Source organism: Mustela erminea, chromosome 7 (genome assembly GCF_009829155.1).
Source record: "Mustela erminea isolate mMusErm1 chromosome 7, mMusErm1.Pri, whole genome shotgun sequence".
Classification (NCBI taxonomy): domain Eukaryota; kingdom Metazoa; phylum Chordata; class Mammalia; order Carnivora; family Mustelidae; genus Mustela; species Mustela erminea.
Genome location: NC_045620.1, coordinates 72,556,989 through 72,578,107, shown reverse-complemented (window position 1 = coordinate 72,578,107; position 21,119 = coordinate 72,556,989). Strand labels below are relative to the sequence as shown.

The 21,119-nt window shown below is 36.4% G+C and overlaps 1 pseudogene; it reads left to right on the top strand.

Moving 5' to 3' along the window:
• Positions 1-1,650: 1,650 nt before the first annotated feature.
• Positions 1,651-2,493, top strand: LOC116596525 (annotated as a pseudogene).
• The last annotated feature ends 18,626 nt before the right edge of the window (positions 2,494-21,119 follow it).

The following is a 21,119-nucleotide window of genomic DNA, read 5'->3' as shown; positions in this document are numbered from 1 at the left end:
GAGCAGAGAGCCCGATGTGGGGCTCAATCCCAGGACCCTGGGATCATGACCTGAGCCGAAGGCAGAGGCTTTAACCCACTGAGCCACCCAGGCGCCCTATTTTTTACTTTTTTAAAGATTTTATTTATTTATTTGATAGAATGATAGAGTGAGAGCACAAGTAAGCAGAGTGGCAGGCAGAGGGAGAGAGAGAGAAGTAGGCTCTCTGCTGAGCAGGGAGCCCGATTTGGGGCTTGATCTCAGGACCCTGGCATCATGAACTGAGCCAAAGGCAGCCACTTAATCAATTGAGCCACCTAGGAATCCTCAAAACAATATTTTAAAAGTACGTACTTTCTCAAGTGTTTTTAAATAGATGCTGAGAATGTGTTTTTTGGAGCTAGTTAATTCTGTTGTTGCCTGATTTTGCTTGTATGACTCTTCAGTACCTGAAAATGAATTTTAAAGGAATTAAAGCAAATTTAGTCCAACTACATTGCTTTTGCTATGTTTTACATTATCACAAAGAAGGTTTTTGTTTTGTTTTTTGTTTTTTTTACTTTGTTGGTTATTTTGGGTATAAAAAAATAGATACAGTTTTTTCCTTGTTAGAGGACCTAACCTCACAGCCATCATTTTCAAAATTTGACACTATATTAGCACTTGTTGGAAGAGGAATTGACTGAAGTGAGAAATAAGATATTTTATATCAGAGGCAATTAAATGAAAGGATGGAATCATGCTTAAAAAAATAAATTTTCTCTGCAAGTAAGACCATTCACAACATTTTACACATTATTGTAAAAAGGCAATGTTTCACACTTCCTTGATACTTATTTTGGAAGTCAAATGGAAGAGGTTGCAACTGTGTAAAAACAAACCAAAAAAAGGCTGTGTAAAGACACAGTTCTTTTAGAAAATTTAAAAGTTTAACTTTGGTTAGAATTGCACTCAACTGATCTTTGGCTATATCAATCACTAAATAAGTATGCAAACATACTTTCTTCTCTAATTAACTCCTCTAATCCTTCAATTTTCAGGTTTGTTGTGAGACATAAAAGGCAGTCATATATGGAAGCATTTTATCAATGGAAGGTGCTGTTGTTATCCTACTTGGATCTAAATTGTGGATAACTTAGTTTTCCTTATCTGATGGATTATAAGAATTCATTTAAAAAATATTATTTTCCTGGGAACAATAATTTTAACATGTTTGGTCATGAAAGAGTAGACAGGTACATTATTTTTTGTAAATAATAATTTTTGGTAACACTAATTATTTTTGGACATATTTTACAAAATATTATTTTTTGTAAATATTTTTGGCAACACTAGTTTTACATAAAAGAATATATATCTCAATATAGTACTATTTGTAGGAGTAAACTGTGTGAGAATGTGTGTGTATATGTGTATGTTCTTAGAAGATGTCAGTGTTAGAAAGAGAAAACACAAAAAAATGAAGTAAGACATGTTAAAACATATATAGCATAACAGTTTAAAAAAATACTAACAGAATAATGTTTGAACTACAGAAATTTATCAGGTTTTATTTTTCTCAAGAATCCTGGGTAACAAAACAAAGATACAGATTGGGGAAGAAAATAAATCAATAGAAGAGAAATTCGCGAGTGAGTAAAATACCTGTTAAAATACTTTCATTTAGGGGACTTAGTTCTCTTTCCCATCTTGCAAGATGGTGGGCGAAAAAGCTGAGGAGCAGTATGTTAAAGAGAAGAAACTTGAAGCCAAGAAAGCTGATGCCGCTGGTGGCAAGACTAAGAAGGGTAACCCACAGGCTAAAACTCCGAAGAAAGGGAAGCCCCACTGCAGCTTGAAACCCTGCCCTAGTCAGAGGAATTAGCAGATACTCCCGATCACCTATGCATTCCAGAAAGGGCACATACAAGAGGACGTATTCGGCAGCTAAATCCAGGGTTGAAAAGAAAAAGAAGGTTCTTGCAACCGTCACAAAACCAGTTGGTGGTGACAAGAATGGTGGTACCCAAAATGCCTAGGTATCATCCTACTGAAGATGTGCCTCAAAAGCTGTTGAGCCATGACAAACAAACCTTTCAGTCAGCATGTGAGAAAACTGCAGCTAGCATCACCCCTGGGACCATTTTGATCATCCTCACTGGGCGTCACAGAGGCAAAAGGGTAGTTTTCCTGAAGCAAATGAGCAGTGGCTTGCTACGTGTGACTGGACCTCTGTCCCTCAATGGAGTTCCCCTGCATAGAACACACCAAAAATTCATCATTTCCACTTCTACCAAAACTGATATCAGCAGTGTGAAAATCCCCAAACATCTCACTGATGCTTATTTCAAGAAGAAGAAGTTGTGGAAGCCCAGACACCAGGAGGGTGAGATCTTCGGCAGTAAGAAAGAGAAATACGCGATTACAGAGCAATGCAAGGTGATCAGAAAACTGTGGACTCGCAAATTCTGCCAAAAAAGCTGTTTCTCAGCTTCAGGGCTGCTTCTGCTCTGAGTTTTCTCTCACAAATGGAGTTTACCCTCACAAATTGGTGTTTTCCCTCACAAATTGCTATTATAAATTTCTTACAAAGAACCTAATTAAATAACTGACCCATTAAAAAAAATAGTAACTTTCATTTCGATCCCCAGGACAGGTTCTTTTTTTTTTTTTTTTTTTTAAGCTTTTATTTATTCATTTGACACAGAGAGATCACAAGTAGGCAGAGAGGCAGGCAGAGAGAGAGAGAGGAGGAAGCAGGCTCCCCGCGGAGCAGAGAACCCGATGCGGGACTCGATCCCAGGACCTTGAGATCATGACCTGAGCCGAAGGCAGCGGCTTAACCCACTGAGCCACCCAGGCGCCCCCCAGGACAGGTTCTATTTACTGTTCATTTGCTTCTCAACCTCAAACAGCTTAGCAAGTACAATCTGAAGAGAGTCTTACAATGAAACATACAGGTTGAGCAACAAAAAGAAAACCTAGAAATTGATGGAGAAGACAAAAATTATAAATTTGAAAATAAAATGTAAACATTCTAAAAATTTTTTAAAAAAAGCACAATTGAGATATTATATAGTACAGTCACACAATGGCATAAAAAACCAAAAGCATGTGAATTTAATTGTGATGATCTCTGATTGTCAAGCAAGTATAAAAACATATGTTTACTGTTCTCAATTTTCCAAACAATTTTTAGAGAGATTTCAATTATAGCTATCGTAGAAGACCAACATAATAGATCTTGTAACAGTACCAATTTGGATATAATTGGTTTGACTGGAATTCTCCACCCAAAGCTCTTCCAAATACCTTGTGCTGTGCGCTTGGAGGATGGGTGGGCACTAGTGGAGAGAGAGGAGAGGTGAGACCAGGGAGAAGACAGTCAACAGAGAGGCAGGAAGCAGATTTCCTGGTTTCCAGTATTTTCCAGCATAAATCCCTACATAAGGCCGAAGATTGGAAATAAATGAGTTTCAAGATTTCGTATGGATTGATGCTACTCTTTTTCAAGTCTCGGCCAGCCAGAAAACTCAGTCATTCCATTCAGACTTAACTCTAAACAGAAACCAACTACCAGGTTTCTCCCAAATGTAGGTGGGGCTGCCGTTTAAATAGCTCAGCCAAGCCTGGAACTCCCAGCCTGTAACTTAAACAAGCTTCACTGGTGCATTTCACTAACTATGCAATAGTAAGATCACTGGATTTAAGTTTTGTACTTCATGAACCCTACTTCTCATGTATTTTTGTGCCCCCAACCCAACACTCATTTTACCTGCAACTGTGTTGAGTCATTCCTATGCTGGGGAGGAGAACATTCCATTTTAAAAGCCTGCCAAATCTCTCCCAATTTTTTTGCCTGAGTGCTTCCCAAACCATGAGATCTTGCTCAAATTCATGCAAGGAAACCTAGAAGTTAATGGGATTTAATACACTGGGGATGTGGGTGGGTGGAGGGGATGAGAGGTTGGAAGGCACTCCCAGGCAAAGCAAGGATATAATTTCATAATGTAAACCCTTGTCCTGCAGTGGTTCCCTGGTGGAAATGAATCCCAGTTGTCCATATAAGTAACTAGCTCTGTAATGACACTTTATCTTCTCTTATTTCTCCCTTGTTTTACTCTTCAATTTTCTCACTCTTGCTGCTAGGTGCCAGCTGCTTAAATAAACTATCTGCTCCCAAGTCTTCCTTTAAGGCTCTGACTTGGCAGACACTCAAACTAAGACACTGTAACACCAGAGTTTTACTGTATGTTTTTGGTACTTGAAGGTCTAGCACTAATTATTTATAAATGCTCCTTCTGATTACATACTAATTTTACATTACAAAAAGCAAAACAAAACAGAAGGGTAGTTACAGAGAGATTGGCGAGAATCCTAAAATAGTTAAAAGAGGTTTCAATATGTCCTAATATAACCCGCATGATCTGGGGCCCACCTGCTTTACTGATCTTATTGTTTATATCTACCTCCCTTGTTTATTGTATCCTATAGTATCTTTTCCATTTGTTCTTTTTTCAGGAACATTATCACTACATCATTCAGGTATCTGCTCTTTTGACACTCCTCAGAGAAGCATTACTTGACAAGCCCATCCAAAGAGTCACCCTCTGTTTCTTCATATCTCCTTGCCCTACTAGATTTTCCCTTGTATCTCTTAGCACTACTGACATTGTTATATATATATATTATATTATTAATGTAAATATTTTATATATATATATTGTTATATATATTTTTTTTCTGAGAATATTATACAACCCTTCCCTATACTATATGTCTTCCAGGAGAACATTAATACCTCTCCAAAGAGAGTTAACAGCTTCCCAAATCTCTATAATTTTTGGTACATGTCTGGTAATCAGTAAGAAAGTACCAGGTGAATTTCTCGGGATATAGTAGGAGACACAAACTACACAGTAATTTATATGTGTTAATAATTTATTAAGAACTATAATAGGAGATGAGCATAAAGGAGATTAGCTACCAAGTCATAAAGAGAACTCTGAAGAATATAAGAGCAGATACTGTGAGCAGCCAGTACACCTTAGGACGAAGAGAACAAGAAAGAAATCCAAGAGAAGGGCCCTGCCTCCAAGGCCTCCAGACTTCAATGTAGACAGTAAGGTTATAGGCAATAGAAAGGCAGGGAAGTTCTGTAGAGGATCTGTGCTTGTGGAATTTTCTGGGACTCCACCTTTGGGGATGATGGAGATGCCATATATGGGGAGCTGTTGTGCTGTGATAATCACCCTCTAAATTGCAAGGGAAAACCATCAAATAGGAAGCAGTACAAAGAGAACTCACCACTCACTGTGGTGGTGCATGAAGAAGCTATGATCTAGTATGTTGGGGGAAGCTGCCCTGGGGAACTACTACACAGACTACCACAGACAGTAAGTTAAAAGAGAGCATAAACAGGAAGCAAGAAGAGGCCCTTTTCCTTCCAGATCCACTGAATATTCTTTGCTGACAAAGGCTAATTTTATTCCCTCTGACAGGAGAGAAATGTTCCAGGATAATGAGCATAACAATTAAGTGGGAATTTGGTACCTAGAGGCAATATATTTGTTAAATGATATGGTCAATCCCTTTGGCTGCTTACCTTCCTATGCACCCTTCTGCTACAACTGAATTTCTGTGAAACAACAAAACCATGCTAGGTTTTCCACCAGCAAGATAACAGCTACGTTTTTGCAAGTCAAAAATTTCACAAACTTTTCCCAAATGAAGTTTCAATCGTCACTGAATCTACAACTTTAGTTACAATACCACTGAATATTATGTTACTTGAATATTACCTTATAAGGTTAATTGTCAAAAACTTTATATTGAATTATAATGTAAATAAGACAAAAAAGAAAATGGCATATACAAATAAGCACATGTGTATTATAAACACATATAAAAGAAAAAATTGCGAAGCAATTGAAGTGTTCATTTCTTTACTTACTCAAAAGATTATAGTTGATATATACATATTCCTTCCCCTACTACATCTTCCTTATTTCCCCTAACCTTAGCCAGGACCTTGGTCTAGGTTTCTTACTTTGTTGAATGACTCAAACTTTATTCCCAAAGGTTCTGTATTGTTAAATTACTTGCGTCTTCTATTTTCAGTTGCTTGATTTTCCCTTGACCTGACTCACAAACAGAGACCCTAGAGAACCCTCTGGATTACAGATATTGTTCTCCTTGTCATTATTATATAGCAGCAACTTTATTTTTCCTCTGTAATTGGGAATGATCTCTTCAGCCAATAGAGGAAGCTTCTGTCCTGCCTACTGTTTCAGTGGCACAAGGATCCAAAATGCTTAGGTATCTGTCCGATTTCCTAATACACAACCATTGTTGTGTTCAATGGTTAAAGTATTCCCTCCTTAAAAACTGAGACCTCCATACCACCAAAGCTAAAGATTTCTGTTACAGGAAATAAATATCCTGACAGTAGGTTACTACAGATGATAGTGAGAAAAGCTATCATGATTATCAGGCATGTATACTCTGGCCATTGCAAGAGAGCATCATATAATGGTATCTGATTCAACCTTATAATACATTTTACAAGACAGAACTCTATCATCTCAGGGTGTAGTCTACCCATTGGTGCTACAAAGGGGACAACAGCAAGCCATTTTACCACCTTTCAACTAGTCCAACTACTCTCAAGCAATGTGCTTGTTTTAAGGTCATTTAAATTCACTTACGTTAGCCCATTGCTATACTTGAATTCGTAAATAAGTTCCTAGATCCAAAGCAAAGCTATGTGGAATTCCATGATGGTTTACAAAGGCTTATCTGAGTTTTTAAAAGGTAGTGCTGTCAGAATATTACAAGAAGGAAGGAAAAGCTAGATCCAGAATATGTGTCTATCCTAGTAAGGAAGAAAAGCTTCCCAATCCATGATGGAATAAATCTTCTGTAAATCAATTGCCACAGGTGACTGGCTTTTACATTCAGACAATGGTGACAAATTTAGAGCTCAGTGTTCATTTCAACTGTTGGAAAATAAGAACTCAACAATATCATTACCCAAGCTAGTCCTGACAAAACAAAGTACATTGTTGAGCTCATGCATAGCCTCTATTCTTGTGCACACATCTCTTTGTTCATAGATTTGCTGTTCAAACACTAGGCAGACTGGGGAAAGAGTATGACTGAAATCCATAGTGTGTGCCAATTGATTAGGAAGAGCCTACCCTACAGGGGATGTTCTTTGTTGGACTTCAACATGAGATGCAAATATCTTCATAAACCCTACCCATTCTGAAAGGTCATCTTCTTTGTTACTAGTTTTCCATTCTGCTCTTTTGAAGTCTTTTTCCCAACCAGCCAACCAGTTAGCAACTCCCTGTGAATTAGTGTGGATTCATGCTTCTGGTTCTTACTCCAAGTAGACAACCAAATGTATATGCATTGTTTGAAGTTTTTCCCATTGGGAGGATTTATTTTATCTTATTATTATTATTTATTAATTTATTATTATTATTTTTAAATAATTATTATTTTTACCTACTTCTTAAGGATTATCCCGGAATGGGACTATGGCATCTTATCTGTTCATTTGTCCACTTTTGGGTAATACTGTTATGTTATACTGAGCCATCTCCTAACCCAGCTTGAGGTGTTTTTTTTCCCCTTTCCATCAACTGCTCTTAAGGAATACCTCAAACCCCAAGAGCCCATGGATATAAACTGAAGATGAATCAATGCCAAAAGAATTGATATCAAAGGGATTTGAGCTAACTTCTTATGCAATTAGTTATACTGTCTTGACCTGTCCCATCTGGTTTTTAATCAGAGAACTGTGTTATGCTTCTCTTATTGTTCAAGATTCCTATTCACCAAAGATTCTATCAGAAGATCTGCTATATCCTAGGGCCCAAGCAGTAGAGTGGTTTGAAGCATAGCCTGAACTTACGGCAGAGCCTCCACTCCTCTGCTCCTTACTTGAAGCTGGCAGATATTTGTGTCATTCTACGTAGATGTAGATCTAAATCTTATACTCAAGTATCATATCTGTTATCTCTAAAATCCAAAAATGTCTATCAAGTAATTTACCTACTATTGTGGTAGGAGGTATAAGGAGCAGCAGTTTCTCTTTTACTGTGTAAGAGACATCTCAACATGCTCTAGACCACAAGAGTTTTAGGCAAGAGACAGAGATTGTGGGAAACTTCACTGAAATGGGGGTCCTCTGAATGTTTATAGGGTTTCTCATCCATCTGGTAATCTGTACATGTCTTAATAAAACGTTTAAAATACTTGCCATTTCCTGTTCATCAGATCCAATCAGCATAATATTGTTAGAAGACTGGTGTCATGTTTTATGGAATGAAAAAATTATCAAGGACTCTGTAGACTCTGTTATGGTATAGAACAGGGGAATCTGCACCGTCTGTCTCAAAACTGGTTTCATCTTGGCCCGGCCAAGTGATAACAAGCTGTTTTTGGTAAGCATTGAAAAACATCATGGGCAAAAAAAAGTGTTATTTATTTCACTAAAGGTTTTACATTTGGAAGAATAGCTGCAATTGGAGTCACTATCTGATTAAGTTTCTATTAGTGCATAGTTATTTTGAGATCTAGCCAATCCCTGCAAAGGCCAAATAAGTTAAGGGTTAAGATAGGCATCTTTCCGGGATGCCTGGGTGGCTCATTCCATTAAGCAGCTCCTTTCGGCTCAGGTCGTGATCCCAGGGTCCTGGAATCGAGTCCCACATCAGGCCCCTTGCTCAGCAGGAGCCTGCTTCTCCCTCTGCCTCTGCCTGCCTCTCTGCCTGCCTGTGTTTTCTCTTTCTCTCTGACAAATAAATACATAAAATCTTTAAAAAAAAAAAAAAAAAGATAAGCATCTGCCCTAGGTGATGTTACTACAGATTTTCAAGTGAAGGAGAGCTAGTTAAGTCATAAAATGAGGTACTTCCAGTGGTAAGAAAGGATCAAAGTGATTTGAGGGTTCAAGATTGTTTCAGCGTTTCAGGATCCCTCTTTTTCAGAATGAATGTGTTAAACTTTACACAGAAACTCTGAAGACTATGAATTCATCTGACAATGTAATTCAGCAACCAGTACAATTGGATTTTATGTTTGATTTTTCAGCAATCTTAGCCTCATGGGTGGGAGAAATAAGAGACTAATTTAGAGCTGTCATGGAAGTTCTCTGGTTATCAGACAGTTTCTAAAATTGAAATTAAAGGATCTTGTCATTTTCTTTCTCTAGGTGCTCCTATTCACCATGTACTCAGTTGATGCCTATCACACCATAGTCCTGATAGTCATCACTACTGCCATAAAGGTCAAGTGTGGCTTCCAACTGAGCACCCAAAAAGCTTGCTTCAGGGGGCATTTCATTACAGCCATAGTTTATAGTTTGATTACTTGTAAAACCACGTTATGTCATTTGTTACCAGGAACACATTTCCAACTGGCAAGGATTTCAGAACTATGCTGAAGCCAAAATCATGATCAAATCCCATCTTCCCAGTATCAAGTCTATACTACTCAGGAGCTAGTCAGGAGCCACAGACCAGAAAGCAACTTGCAAAAATATTTTTATAAAGAATTATTAACAATAATAGGAAATTATAGTAATGGGGTATAAAGCTATACATTAGCTGCCAAGGTATAAAGAGAATTCTAAAGGAAAAAGGGATATCATATATAAAAAGAAGTCATTACTCTTAGGTTAGAGCAGAGCAAACATTTAAGGAAAAAATCTGTAAGAGTATCCCGCTCCAGACCTCCTGAAAGACAGTATAGCTATTAAACATGAGACAACAAAGACATTCTTTGAGTTGCAGCCCTAGTGGAAATATCTAGGAATCTCTCCTTTGGGGTTTGAGAAAACCAACCATATAAAGCCTCTGTGCTATGGAAGCGGCTAGGGATCTACCCTCTGGAGCACCAGACTATGCCAATAGTAGGGATATTCTGTACCTAGAATCCATTGGCAACTATGGGGGTACTGAAGGGAGTTGTCCACAGGGAAATGGCATGCATGGAACTCACTGGATCAATAGCAGTACCCTGAAAGGATTCCTTCTGGGATTTGGGGTACTGCTGCCTATGGGGAGGTGAAATGCACTAATGACTGCTACTTGATGGAGAGCCTATCAAAAGAGTGTACAGAAGAATCAGGAAGAAGTTCCCCTTCCCTTTCCAGCATTCCTCCAGTGCCCTCTACTAACAAAGCTTAAAATTATGCCACCTGGCAAAGATGAAATTTTTCATATCACAAGCAGAACAACGACAGGTATATTTGGAGCTGGTAGGCATTTTAAGAAACAGGACCAAATGCTCTAAAGCAAAGAGAAAAACAACAGAACTTTATGATTACTATGTTCAAAAGATAAAGAAAAGCATTGACAATGTTAAGAGAGTTCTGAAATATATAAGAAATCAAATGCACATTCTGTAAGGGGAAATAATAAAAATTAATTCTTATTAAAATATGAAAACACAAAAGAATATAACAGATGGAATTAATAACCGTTATTAAAAAGCATATATTTTAGAAAACTTAGTAGGAAATAACCCAAATTAAACCCAGAGAGGGGGGAAAAGGAATGGAAAAGACAGTAAAGTCTATATGACATGATATGATAAAAAAATTAACAGAGGAGAGGAAATGTTATTTAACAGAGGAGAGGAAAGAGAGAGCTGGAGAGGGAAAAAAAAAATAGTGAATACCGGCTCTGCTTGCCTTAACTGGAATGAGTAGTCCTAGCTTGAAATTATCTCTCTGGAATTCTAGAATCTGTCTTTTCATAGAAGATCAGAGGTGTCAATTTTCCCCACCACATCAGTTTAAGAGACTATGTAGAATTTTTAGGCTCTGATGGACAGAAGTTGAACAGGTAGGAATTTAGAAGATTTCAACAGACTTTCATCATAATTATATCATAAAGGGATTATTATTTTTTTGTGTGTGATCTGTGTTTGCTTTTCTATTCTGTGGAATGACCACCAGTATAAAAGTTTCTACATAAGTTAGGTGAGTGAACAATTACAGTGTCTATTCCCAATAGTCTGAATGATGACTAATGATTTCCTTATTACCCTGGAAGAAATTGGGATAGTACTGAGCATATAAAAGCTTACAAAGATGGGATTAGATGTTAGTTTTTGCCTTTAGACCAGGTAAAGTTAGGAGGTGAAACTCAAAATGCATGATATGAAACTCCTTTCTGAACAAATTCATTTCCTGTTCCTTTTCTTGAGGATTTCATTTCAGATAAAATTTTAACATAGTAAAAGGTGTAATTCTTGGATTAGAGATCTTTCTTTGAATTTAAGTAAATGCTGATTCACAGATAGTACATAAAAATATCATTTATTTGTGGTTTAAGCAAGAGATAAATTATATACCTCAGGAGAGTTAGTCTTCTTTGATTTAGTCTCTGAAATCATTGTGAATAGAATGTACCAAAATGTGACTCAAAGATACTGAAACTGTTTACAAATGATGAGAAAAGTAATTTCAACTTTTCTGATTTTATTAAGTATGTGGAAGGAAGAAATTACCACTCAATATTTGAAATAAAAGTTTATTTCTTGATCAGCAACGGAGAGTTGCACTTTGAAGACACAGGAGCTCTGAAAAAATAACGTTGCTGATCTTATATACAGGCTTTGGGAAACATGGACATCAGAAAACAGTAGGCTAAGTAGAAACAGAAGTGTCTACAAATTGGGTGACTCCAGGCTTCAGTTACAGGATTGTTGCTGACACCAACTGGTTGCCTTTCACAGTGTGGGGCAGTCTCTGTGGGACAGCTGAAGTTCTCATTTGTTGATTGGGAGGGTTTTAAAATCAGTTTTAGAAGTGCCTTTTCATTAAAGCCAAATAATGACAAATATTTCTATAGAAGGATAGAAACTTTTTATTGTAAAGATTTTGTTTATTTATTTATTTACTGTAGAGATAGAGGGGGTAGAGAATGAGAGAGAGAGAACAAATGGAGGGAGGAGCAAAGGGAGAGAAACAAGGAGGCTCCAGGCTGCATGGAGCCTGATGTAGGGCTAGAGACCCAAGACCCTGAGATTATGACCTGAGTCAAAAATCAAGAGTTTGATGCTTAACCAACTGAGCCACCCAGGCACCCTCAGAAAGTTTTTCTTTTAAAATAAAGCAACAAAAAAAAAAAAGAATGTATCTTTGAAATAATTAAATAGGCATCTCCTTTGGCTGATATACTAAATGTTAGAAATAACAGAGGAAAAGAAATTGCAGCTTAGTTTACAGATAGAAAGATAGTAAACAAATCTGAGTGGGAACACAAATAGTCAAGTATCTTTGAACTCTATGTAGTTGATCCTTGCTGTGAATTAACTGCAGTAAATTTAAAGAAAGCAAATTTACACAGCTACCTTGTTACAGAGAATGAAAAAAAGCTAGCTATTCACATATCTATTTTATCATATATGCAGTAATGAACTGCCCATCATATTTTTCAGCTATTAGAATGTCACATTCCCCTATTGCTATCTCTCAAGTGCTATCTCTCACATTCCCCTATTGCTATGTATACAAGAAGCTAAAACCACAATTAAGAGATTTAGTTCCTCTGTGATGAACAGATGACTTAACAGAAGTTTGTGCAATATTTTACCAAGAGGCTAAATTTCCATTTTCCTATAAAGATCCCCTTATTTTCCCCTTATTATGTTCAAAACTTATTATGTTCCCCTTATGTTGTATTAAAGAGTTGAAGAATGTTGTGTGAGAAATGGAGAGAGGGAATGGAACTAAATTTTATTGAACCCCTGCTATTTTTCCAGGTGCTGTTCTAGATAATCGGTTTGTTGTCTCATGTTATCTATTTAATTTTCACAGTAGCTGTCCTATTTTTTTTAATGAAAAACATCACAGATGAATAAATAATCTTTATTGTTAGAAGTTTTACTGATGAACAATCTATGACTCAGAGATATGATAAATTTCTGTAGTCAAAAATTAGATTGTGGAAGCTGGGACTGAAATCCAGCCAAGCATCTAAGCCCTTGAGAGTTCTATAATGAAATAAAATTAAAACTCATGGCCTCTATCCCATTGCATTGCAAAGTAATCTTCTTCGTGAATAATTCTATGTTGTAAATATCAAGAATGTTTAACTATGGGGCTTTTAAATTTCTGTTATCCTATATATGATTTTGTGGGGAAAAAAGTGAATTTGCTAAGTAGGTTTTGTTCACTGTGACTCAGTTACCCTCTGGGGCAAACATTATTTATGGAGTTTCCCCTTGTTGTGCAAATTGAACCATATACCATGCACACTACTAAAGTGCTTGCCCTGGAGGAACTCAAGTAAGACAACTCTAATAGTCTATTTTGTTTTTTAAAGTGTTGGCATTCAGCTTACTGGAAGGTACATGATAGAACAACGCTTTTCCCCTCTTCAGGAAATCATGCCACATTTGTTGTTTTCCAATTTTCTAGCTCTCTGTAGTGCTCCTTGACTTTCCAGCTGCAATTGTGACTATGCTGGGAAGTTCATTAGTCAATTCCCTCAACACCCAGGGATCCATTTTATTTGGTCCTGCTGGTTTATGTATGTTCACATTTTTAAAAAAGTATTCCCTGGTGAGTTTTAGTCAGTAGCTATTTTTTCATTTCTTTCCAATTCTGCAAACTTCATTTTCTTTGTCAGCCCTGCTTTCTTAGGTTCTTATACTGTCTCCAGTTTTTATTTTCTTGTTTTCTGTGAATCATGGGCTTTAAAATATTAGGTAATTTTCTCATCTCTTCAGGGAAACTTCTCATTTCTCTCTATTTTTTTTTCTTTTTGCTCTTGGAATTTATATTTTCTGGAATTACTTTAAATTCTATTATTACAAGTGTCTCTTTGCCCTTATTCTAGATTCTGTTCTGTTTATTCCCTTTATCTTTATACCATCTTACTATTTAAACATATTGGAGTTTACTGTTTTACTCATTAACATATGGATACTTCAGCTCACAACTTTTACACTGAAGTTCTCTGTTATATTGCTTGAAGGAATAACATCCCTAGTAGAAAAAAGACCAATAAGGTATATGGTATATACATACACACACGCACATCCCTATGTAATTAACACCAGGGATATAAATCATGAAAGAACTTTATGTTGCCTAGCATAAGTCCAAGAACTCAGATGCCTCAGTTTATTGTTCATGAATAATGGCCCCTACGTATTAACTATGTTTTGGCTTTTGTATTAGGACTCCTTCACACATACCCTGTTGTTTTGTTCAAGACGAATAAGCTCAGAGACTGAAAATATCTTTGCCAATAATTCAACACAGGTTCACCACAGGAATTATACTTTATTACAATATTTCACAAGGCAATAATGTCTCTGAATAAGCTAATAAAAATAACATAACCCAAACCGGTAATAAATCAATTAAACTGTTGTTTAAGGAGAAGGGTGGCTGTAAGGAATAAAGTCAGAATTTAGTTGAAACGTACCTTTCAACAAGTTGGATCTTAGAAGAGTTAGCTTTGCCAACCGAGCGCAGCTACTGCCAGAGCAAAAGTCGCTTGTTGCTAGAGCAAGTTCAAGTTGCTAGGGAAATGAAGATGCCAGTGCTGGTGGGCAAGATGATTTCCTTCAAGGAGCCGCTGCACAATTTTCACCACTACTGACAGAGTTGCTTTGCTGTGGCAGAGGCAAATGCCCCACAGTCGGTGGAGAGCTATTTAGATTAGCAAAGGGTAGTCTTGCCCAGACTTGAACACTCCTGGTAAGCCTTCAAAAACTCTTGGTATTTAAAGTTTAAAGGTCAGTTACATCCTAGCTGTTCTTCCATGTGTTCTTACTGATAAGTGCCCAGCAGCACCTGTGGACAGTTGAGCAACTGAGTACTTAATGAAAATAACAGATATTGGTAACAACATCCTGATACAGCTTCCTCAATGTAAACAAATTGACCCTTAGACGTCAACAACTTCACCTGAGTCATAAACAAGTTGCTCTGAAAGCTTAACAAACCAATACACAACACCTGTTTTGTAAAGGGAGCAAATTTACTAGTAGTGAAAGAACTGAACCAGAGTAGGCATGGCTCCTATGGAGCTGTTTCTAACCTCGTATATTGGCAATTACCTCTCCACTTAAAAAATTATTTTGGGGAACAAGCCAAGTTAATTCCAGGGTGATTCACATAAGTATTGACATTCCTTTCAGGTCCTGAGAAGTTTACAGATGTCTTTGTAATGTCAAGGTCTTCCCACACAATCTATACTTGGCTTCTAAACTGTAGTTTTTTTAAATCTACCTGAAGATGCTATAAAATTTGCATTTGAAAATGTAGAATAATATTCTTCTTGGGTTTCTTTTTATATATTTACTCAGTTTTGATGAGTCAAAAGTCTTTGTTAGGACGCTGAACATGGCAGAATGAGACCTACTTTTTCACAATAGAAGAAGCTACACACATATTAAGAATACCCTTTGGGCACCTGGATGGCTTCGTTGGTTAAGAAGCCAGCTCTTGATTTCAGCTCAGGTTATGATTTCATGGGTTATGAGATCAAGCCTCACTTTGGGCTCTGCACTCATTGTGGAGTCAACTTGGGGTTCTCTGCCTCTCCATATTCTTCTGCCCCTCCCCCAGCTCATGCTCTCTCTCTTCCTCTCTCTCAAATAAATAAATCTTTAAAAAAAAGGGATATACTCAGATAGGCTATCATGGTAAAGCACTTGTCAGAGAACATTTCAATATAGGCCAAGACTGTTATTGACTTAGAGCTTATAGTATAGTTTACTGGGCTAACTATTACTAATTGAGAATGTAAGACTACAATCGAAGCACAGGGAAATTATACGTTGGTATTGTCCTTTACATACATGGGCATGTATGTGTATACATTTAATCATACATACTCTATGTCTATGTCTGACTTTCATATATCTATATTAATATATCTATACATATATATAAATAAGTATATGCATGCATGACATTTGAGGAATGTACTTAAATATTATTTTGGAACTACTTTAGGGACAAATAGAATTTTATGCATATGTAAAATATGGAAGAGTTTTACAATATGGTATGCATATCTTTGTTCACAAATTCAATTAACATTTACTTGGTGCCTAGACTATACCATTTGAATCACATACATTATCTCTCTTAATAATTATGATTACATTGAACAAGTGATCATATCATCAAGGCATGTCATAGAATGAAATGGAAAAAAAACAGAGAATATTATCATTGTCTTTGTGTGAGTTACTCTCAGGAAAAGTAAAAGACACCTAGATATGCAAAAAAAAAAGAAAAAAAGAAAAATGAACATCAGTTCCTAAAGTCCAAAATAAAGAATGCAAGTTCCCCAAATAAGGAGAGAATAGGATAAAAAATTTTAGAAATATAATACAAGATAATATTCCAGAGTTAAAGTACAATTGACATGCCCACCATATGCCCAGACAGTAATGCAAAAGACCATACCTAGACATAACATTTTGAGAACCAAGTTTCTAGAGTATAAAATTAAAAAAAAAAAAAATCTGTCGGGGCGCCTGGGTGGCTCAGTGGGTTAAAGCCTCTGCCTTCAGCTCAGGTCATGATCCCAGGGTCATGGGATCGAGCCCCACATCAGGCTCCCTGCTTAGCAGGGAGCCTGCTTCCTCCTCTCTCTCTCTCTCTCTCTCTCTCTCTCTCTCTCTGCTTGCCTCTCTGCCTACTTGTGATTTCTGACTGTCAAATAAATAAATAAAACCTTTAAAAAAAATCTGTCAATAAACACTTAAACAAAATGAATGAAATAAATAAACCAAAAATGCAATCTACAAAAGGAAAAGAATCAGTCCCACTGATTCTATATAGTCCTACTGAACTATACTCAAACATATCACCAGAAAGACTTGATAAAACCCAATAGATTAATCCTTTTAAAGTTCTATGGGGCTTTTACTTATTTTTATTTCTTTTTATTTCTTTTTATTATTTTTAATATAAATTTGAAGTAGTTAACATATAGTGCGATATGTTTCAGGAGTAGAATTCAGTGATTCATCAGTAACATACCACACCCAATGCTCATCATTACAAGTCCCCTCCTTAATGCCCACCACTCACCTAGCCCATCACCCATCCACCTCCCCCCATCAACCCTTAGTTTGTTCCTTGTCATTGAGTCATTTATGGCTTGTTTCCTTCTTTCTTTTTTTCCCCCCTTCCCGTAAGTTCATCTGTTTTCTTTCTTTCTTTTATTTTTTTTTTCAGAGAACATTTTATTTTTGTTTTTCAATGCTTATTAAGGTCAACTAAACATATAAAAGTACACACATCACAAATGTGTATCCCAAAGTTACCTGTCACAAATGAACACACCCAGAAAACCAATTCTTTTATTTTTTTAAGATTTTTATTTATTTATTTGACAGACAGAGATCACAAGTAGGGAGAGAGGCAGGCAGAGAGAGGAGGAAGCAGACTCCCTGCTGAGCAGAGACCCCTGCCCCCCATGCGGGCCTCGATCCCAGGACCCTGAGATCATGACCTGAGCCAAAGGCAGAGGCTTTAACCCACTGAGCCACCCAGGCGCCTCAGAAAACCAATTCTTAAGATACAGAGCATTATTAAGACTTGAGATGGCTGGACTCTGAAAAACAATCTGAGGGTTTTGAAGGGACAGGGTGGGAGGTTGGGGTACCAGGTGGTGGGTATTATAGAGGGCACGGATTGCATGGAGCACGGGGTGTGGTGCAAAAATAATGAATACTGTTATGCTGGAAATAAAAAAAAATATATCAAATTGGATAACAAGCAAAAAAAAAAATATATCAAATTGGATAACAAGCAAAAAAAAAAAAAAAAGACTTGAGAATCCCTTTTCATGTTATTTTCCAGCATACTTTATTTCCAACATTTCAAATACCTGTACCAAAAAGTACAGTGGGGTGATTTAAAAATGAAGCATTTATGTCGCTTTCTAGGGGAAAGCCACAGACCTCCGCCCTCCCTCGCTGACCAAAGAAATTACTTCCATAAGGAACCACCTTTAAAATGTTTAGTGATTTCTTCTGAATGCTACCTCTATTTCTTTCTTTCTTTTTTTTTTGGCTAAAAAGCCAAAAAATATGTTTTTATAAACATATAATGTATTTTTATCCCCAGGGATACAGGTCTGTGAATCGCCAGGTTTACGCACTTCACAGAACTCACCATAGCACATACCCTCCCCAATGTCCATAACTCATCCCCTTCTCCTCACCCCCTTCCCCCTAGCAACCCTTAGTTTGTTTTGTGAGATTAAGAGTCACTTATGGTTTGTCTCCCTCCCGATCCCATCTTATTTCATTTATTCTTCTCCTACCCCCCTAAACCCCCACGTTGCATCTCCACTTCCTCATCTGTTTTCTTTCTTAAATTCCACATATAAGTGAGATCATATGGTGTTTGTCTTTTTCTGACTGACTTATTTCACTTAGCATAATACAATCTAGCTCCATCCATGTCATTAAAAATGTCAGGATTTTATTCTTTGTAATGGTTGAGTAATATCCCATTGTATGTGTGTGTCTGTGTATACACACACTACATTTTCTTTATCCATTCATCAGTCAATGGACTAATTATACATATATTACATATATATAGATATATAATCTTCTTTATCCATTCATCAGTCAATAGACATTTGGGCTCTTTCTCCACAGTTTGGCTACTGTTGATAATGCTGCTATAAACATCAGGGTGCACGTATTTCCCTTTGAATGTTCTCATCATAAGAAAAAAAATTCTATAACTATGTATGATGATGGATGCTAACTAGAATTATTGTGGGTGACCACTGCACAATGTGTGAAGCTGCAGAATCATTATGTGATACACCTGAAACTAATATAATATATCAATTATACTTCAACTTAAATAAATAAATAAATAAATAGCCATGAGAAACTAATATCAACAGTGAAACTATACTCAAATATTTCACTCAAATATGAACGTATATTTACTATACGTTAAGATATGCAAAACTCTGAACATTTCACAAAAGTTTCCTTAAAAAAATAATTTAAGTTTCTCCACCATAGTTTTACTTGCTATGACATTCCTCAGTTTAACATATATCACAGTCAGGGGTTTCTGGGTGGCTCAGTTGGTAAGCATGTACCTTCAGCTCAGGTCATGAGCCCAGGGACCTGGGATGGAGCCCTGCATCAGGCTTCCTGCTCAACAGGAAGCCCGCCTCTCCCTCTCCCTCTGCCTGCCACTCTCCCTGTTTGTGCTTGTGTGCTTTCTCTCTCTTTCTCTTGTGCTCTTTCTTTCTCTGTGTCAAATGAATAAATAAAATATTTTTTAAAATAACATATCATAACCATATACATTTTTATTCTTTGTGTGTTTGATTGCTGATTCCTGGTATACTTTAACCACACTCTACTCCCATTTTCTTTCCACATTGTATATTTAAATACAGCCACTCTTATGTTTTCTAAATATGTCCCTTTATCATAAATGAGCCCCTAATTTAATAGGTCATGTCCTTAAAAGAGAGACAGTAAGAGTTTGTGTGCACAGAGAGGCCCTGTGAAAAAACAGTGAAAAGGTGACCATCTATAAGCCAAGAAAAGAACATTGCCAGAAACCAACCCAACCAGCATTTTGATCTTGGAATTCCAGCCTTCAGAACTATGAGAAAAAAAATTGTAATTTAGGCAAAGAATCAACGGTATTCTGATATGGAAGCCTGAGTAAACTGACACAATATTCATATTATATATATCTGACAAAAGACTTGTATCTAGAATATAAAAAAACATCTTACAGGTCAAAAACAAAAGAGAAACAATCTCATTTAAAATGGGAAAATACTGGGACACCTGGTTGGCTCAGTCTATTAAGCATCTGCCTTTATGTCCCACATCAGGCTCTCTGCTCAGTGGGGAGCCTGCTTCTCCTTCTGCCTGCCACTCCCCCTGCTTGTGCTCTCTCTTTCTCTCTCTTTCTCTGTCTCTCTCTCTGAGAAATAAATAAGTAAAATCTTAAAAAAAAATAAAATGGGAAAATACTTAGACACTTCATGAAAGAAAATACCCAAATAACCAATGGGTATATGAAAAGATCCTCAGCATATTTAGCTATTGGGAAAGTTCAAATTAAAATCCTGCTATAGCACTTCATGCCCACTAGAATGGTTAAAATTTAAAAGTCTGCCAGTACCAAGTACTGCAAAGCATGAGGAATGACTGGGATTCTTACATATTACATTACCAGTGGAATTATAAATTAGTATAGTACTTTGCATAACAGTTTGGCCATATCTATTAAAATAGGCTAAACCTATAAGTAATTTATAATCTACCTACACTACCAAAGAACACATACAAAAATGTTTATAACAACTTTTTTCATAATAGGCAAACACGGGAAAGAACCTAAATGTTCAATGAAGGAATGGATATATTCCTCAATTTTCAAACAATGGAATAATAATTCAGGGCTAAAAACAACAAATTGTAACGACAGGTAACAACATAGGTTCATCTCACAACCGTAATAATGAGTAAAAGAAGCTCATAACATTATGCATATATGTATCTCTGTTCATATCCTGGACATCAAGAGTGCTTCTTTTGTATTGTTCCTTGTGCATGCTCTTTTTATATTTTCTCTGGGATATTTGGCCCCAAAAAATGTAAAGAAAGAAGGGAAAAATTAGAACAACATAAGATGTAATATTCAAAGAGAAGAAGAAGCAAAACTGATACAAAAGAAAATGTAGTCAATACACTCTGGCTATACAGCGAACTATATGTTCATATTCACAATAATGAAACCTTCTTTAATTTTCAACATTCAAATTAGTTCATGAACAAACAATAGGAGGCTTAAAATGATTCAGGATAGAATATATACATTATATATCTTCATTTATGTGCATGTTATGTATGTGTATATGCTATATAACTTAATGATATGGAAGTAAAATAAAGATCCCAGTGTGTGGAGTAGAAAGGCTAGAAGAAAGGAAGAGAGAAGTGTCTTTAATTAACAAAGGGGAATTTAAGAGAAGATGCCTATATTTGATGGAACTGGAAATAAGGTTTATATATGTATTAAGTTATTGAAGTAAATGGTATATTTATTTATTTATTTATTTATTTATTTATTTATTTATTTTTTCTTTTGTTTTAGAGAAACAGAG